The sequence below is a fragment of the Tigriopus californicus genome, chromosome 7 (assembly GCF_007210705.1).
Source record: "Tigriopus californicus strain San Diego chromosome 7, Tcal_SD_v2.1, whole genome shotgun sequence".
Lineage (NCBI taxonomy): Eukaryota > Metazoa > Arthropoda > Copepoda > Harpacticoida > Harpacticidae > Tigriopus > Tigriopus californicus.
In genome coordinates this window covers 13,957,026-13,962,023 of record NC_081446.1, presented here as the reverse complement: position 1 = coordinate 13,962,023, position 4,998 = coordinate 13,957,026, and the positions used below count along the sequence as shown (strand labels likewise).

The following is a 4,998-nucleotide window of genomic DNA, read 5'->3' as shown; positions in this document are numbered from 1 at the left end:
GCTGATACCCAAGAGCTGCCTGCCTACCAACCTGCTTGCCTGCTTGCCTGCTTGCACACCTGGAATGCGTGGGTCTGATCCGTTGCGAACAAAATCTTCATCGAGCTTCCTCGCAATTCCACGACGCACCCAGACACGAGTCGGATAAAGTTTTCCACATGAATTGGTCGCTGGTTTGAAAGACCCGTTGGAAGATTTGACCTATGGGAAGGCGCGATGCAAAACACACTACCTAGGCCTATTGCGGTTGGAATTTACGATTGTAATGACGTCTCCACGGTTGATCATATCAAAAAAGATTAACCCGTTTATATTGTTTTGTGAGATGTCTACGACGCCCTGTAAAACAATGCTTGAGCCTTAAAAGCAAAGATCCTTCGAAATGTGGATATTCAAACAACTTTGAATGTAGTCGTCCATTCGGATGTTTCTGACTCATAGTAGATATAGAATTTAACGACTGGTATGAGGAACTACGAGGACGAGACGTTTATGATGCCATAGTCTGCGTCTCAGAGGACGTGGGTAAAAAAATCCCGCTATTGAAAGGAAACTTGATACTCTGACGTCGTGAGCGTACTGAATGCTGTCCACGTTACCTAACTTAATGCCAGTTTAAACCCATATTTTTCAGAAGTAAGACATACAATTTTAAAATGTTCTTATGGTACTTACATTCTTTTAGGATTGTTTCAATTATGCTTCCAAGACTTAGAATTGCTATTACTGAGGTCATGAGCCATAGTGAAGCAGGCTCTCGAAACATGTCCATAAAACTTAATTTTTTATCACTAGGGGTGTTGATTTCTGGCAAATAAAAGAGCACAAAAAATGTTAAGTAAGACCAACCAAAATGGCAAATAGAATGGCCAATTAAAGCAAAACTGGCAAAAAAATGGAAAATTACCCCTAAAACTATTTTATTATAGTCTTCATGGACTAGTTTTGAATAAGTCAAACATATCTAGCTTGATAGTTTCTTGCCTTGAGTATCCTATCAACAGAATCGCATATTAGAAAAATCAACTTTGAATAATAGGAAAAGATATGTAATCTAAGATAACTTGTAATGGCCATGTCAATTTAACATTTTTTGCATCTTTCTTCATAGCCTTAGACAAGAACCGATCTAAAGGTAAGAGGTTTGTAGACATCTGAAACTCACAGACTTTTTTTTCCTTTTACAAGACATGCCCAATGCTAATGGGAATATGATCCCGGATACTCTTTGATCTAGCAACGAATTAGAATTGTCAGATCTAGTTGGCATTTGAAAATATGTTTGAACAAAAATTTTGATTGAAAAAATGTCCGCTACAATGTAATAGATTCTTAAAATATTGCTTTTTTTCCCGTACAAAGTTTATTGTGTTGATGCTATTCTCAGAAACCTGTGAAGCATTTTAACGCCATAAAATTGTCTCTGTCACCACAACCCAATTTTTTGCCAAAGATCTATTGGTTGGGTTCTAGCATTAGATAAAAAGTCAAACATTTCAAGGGTCAAACCATTTTCAGATTTGCCAATGATTGCTTGGAACTAGGAAGTCTCTAAGTTTCGGACAAATCCTCATCTGCTACCATTTCAATAATAAGTAAAAATATGTACATGTTTGACCGTACAAAAAACACAAACACTTTCCTTTAAAACCCATTAAAACTGCTTTAAAAAGTGAACGCATCCTTGAAAAGCTTTATCTCTCGAGAAAAATATTCCTTTCCCAGCTGAATGAAAAATATCGAGGTCGATCCAAGAAAAATCTTAGAGAAGGATGATTATGACAGAGATTTAGGACCACTTTCAAATGCATGCATAAACGTCTTTGAATTGTGGGCGAAATGGGGAACCAGTCAGACAAACTCATTAGTTTAGAATCCATCGTGATGGGAAACTCGAAAACTGACAAGTACAACTTGCGGTTTTCGGTGGTGTATTTTAAATCACGAGAGATGGACTTCCAAAAACATGCTTGTCACGTGTCCTTGTGTTCGAGGTGTTGACTTTCAAGGTCTGAATTACCAATGTGGTTATCAATTGCCATTTGAATCGAAATAACCCCCATTCGTTGTCTCTCGAGAGGCTCGAATGACTGGCTAGCCAAAAAAGCGTTCTACCTCAATACTTTTATGAGTATTGGAAAAAAGCCAATCCCAGTGACGATGGCCAATGATATTCATAAATGCTGGTATACCCTCCCCGAAACCTATCTTGAACCAACTTATCTCAGAATCCTTGTTCTCCTCTGGAAGAAAAATATAATTATCCTCTCCCTGGGAGGTGCGTGGAAATCTTGCATTGCCATTGTGTAGGTTGGGTAAGTTGAGTTGTTGATAGTCCGGCCAAGGCAGTCTTCATAAAAGGGTTGGTTCGATGGTTTGGGTTCGAGTGCCAAGCAAACACTTCCAAAGCCTTCGCCATCGAATCCGGAAGGAAGATAAGTCTGAGATGATCATCATCCCAGGATTTGCCATCGTCCAACAGAGTGATGATCTGCTTTGACATTTAGTCCTCACAGTAGCCACAATGAAGATAATCGAATCGAAATCTGTCTGATTAATCCCGAGATGATCGTTAAGAGCTACACCGCCGCACATTGTGGTTGTTGGAACATTAGCAGCTCAGAGCCTAACATAGTCTTGATTTGAATACGGATGTTATTGTTTTTCTTGACTGATGTAAAGATAACGGGATGATCGAAAAGTGTTGTTAATTTGGATAAAAAACAACAGAGGAATAATAATGTGACTAGTTAGATGTTTAGGCACAACGGATATGGGAAACATAGAAAACAAAACCACGTTGGATTATTCTCCACTCCGATAAGGCAACTTCCTCTATCATCATGTTTTAATGGATGCTTTAACACCCAAAAGACAGACAAAAGGAACCGAAAATGAAGGTGATAATTGCACCAAAATTCTCACCGTAGCTCATCAACTACACTACACTGTACAAAGCCAGCCAAGACCATTCATTGATGGAGCAAGTAGCTGACATGGCTGTTAAACGGATGTATTCCAAGAGTTATTGTCACAAAACCTTGATGAAAAATGTCTTCATGTTAAGAACAATGTCGTACTAGTTTATCTTCGCTTTTTAACAACAGAATGCTGGATATTATCTGTCCAGACAATAGATATTTGATTTCAGTATTTCAGTAACCTTACCCTGGCCTTTGCCATGAAACCGTCTTGTTTCGTCGAATATAACCCTTGCACAATTGGACAATGATATTTGCATTATTTCGTGCCATAGGTTTGAGTCCATATTACACACGTTTCCTGGCACGCCCCTTGAACCGTTGTCTGTTAGACTGGCGTCTTCTTCCAATGAACCAACTTCGCCTCAAAAGGGAGTCGAAGATGATGGAGAACATGGCCGATCACCATCACCATTATCATCATCATCCTCTGTTTCTTCCAGAGCGTCCCCGAAGACGATGACAATGAGGGCATTGATATGCAAAACGGAGATTTTGAAGACTCGAAATTGATGCCCATTAAGGAGATAGTGCCAATCATGCAACGGTTCCGGAAACCTTTTTTTCGCATACGCACAACGAGAACATATTACGAGAGGTTAACAAAAAAGCACCTACCTCGCCCTGTTATCTTGACGATATAGACATGGGTTTAAAAGCACGACCAATCCAAAATAGAATTCACAATTCAGACCCCAACCGAGATAGAGCGTGTTTCTCGTTTTCCCGATCTGTCATGGTGACATGCTAGGAATATGATTTCGGAGGAGAAATAAATGGTCATTCATTGGGTTGAGACTCATTCATGGGCATTTCTCATTATTCCCTCATTCATCAAGCCTGCATACTTCCGGAAAAAATTGGCTCTCAACAACATCCATCACAAATCCGGGAATACATGACTAGCTCAGACGCTACGGAAGTGATCTGCGAGAGCTTGTGCGAGAAATTATCGCCTTGGCATAATCAAGCCTAAAATTATGGAATAGAGGCATAATGACCATAAGTGAGTTTGCATTTTATTTTGGCTTCTTATTGCCGATTTTGCATCGCTGATGCAAGTTAACCTCAATTCCCGAGCGGCCTCACTTAAAAAACGGCTGCTTGGGCAGAGCAAAAGGGTTTGAGCCAGTTTATTAGACTTGCCAGTGTCAAAACATTGAACTTTTGAGTCATTTTGATTCACATCAGTGGTGTATGGGAGTGTCATGAACCTGGCAAGCTGATGACGATCAATTGTCCATATGACACAAGGCAAGGTCAAGATCTTTATCGGTCTGCTTTCAAGAGGTCCATGATTGATCTAAATGACTTGGAAACTTGCTGTCTCCATGGTTGACTTTTGGCACAGCACATTCCGGAGATTTTCTCAAGGCTTGGAGATTGGCCCTGATTGGAATCTCAATGCAATTAATCAGGAGGCTACAAAATATTTGGATCTCAATTCGTTGCACTTGATGCATCTGGCCAACAAAGCTTTAAATCAGCAACTACAGTATACGGCAAGTGGCAATTAAACGGCAAGTCAGTGATCTCATCTGATCTCAAAAACATCAGCTATTTTCTCTCGCTAGCAACCCAAATGTCACAATGTTTTTGCTGGCGTCAAGAAAGGGCCGAAAAAAAGAACCTTGTCATTCACACAACGGGTCTCTAATTTGAGATGCTCGTCACGGACAGAGGCAACAACAAAATTATCTTCATCATCATCATCACTGTTCGCTGTCAGTACCAACCCAAATATATGAAGTGAGGGACATTCCCCTACCCGGCTGAATCCCTTCACAACTGCATCCAGGTGTTGGCGCTTACGCTTCTGCTGTACGGCCAAGGCGCCAAATATATGAAGTGAGGGACATTCCCCTACCCGGCTGAATCCCTTCACAACTGCATCCAGGTGTTGGCGCTTACGCTTATTAGACGCTAGGGGAGTGCCGAAATCATAACTTCAACAATAATTGAGGGGTACACCCGGTGCGTCAAGTTGAAACTGACGCATCGCACAGGTTTACTTCTG

At 40.6% G+C, this 4,998-nt stretch overlaps 1 protein-coding gene across 2 annotated transcripts in view; it reads left to right on the top strand.

Annotated features, from left to right (window-relative positions):
- Positions 1-4,463: 4,463 nt before the first annotated feature.
- The window catches only part of LOC131883956 (adhesive plaque matrix protein-like), a 5,936-nt gene continuing 5,401 nt past the window's right edge, over positions 4,464-4,998 (top strand). Inside the window, exons 1-2 of one of the 2 annotated variants that reach the window (XM_059231567.1) lie at positions 4,464-4,779; positions 4,879-4,987. The gene's annotated coding sequence lies outside the window, so the exon portion shown is untranslated. Of the gene's footprint in view, positions 4,780-4,822; positions 4,988-4,998 lie in introns of those variants that run through there. The other variant, XM_059231568.1, reaches the window with a different exon arrangement.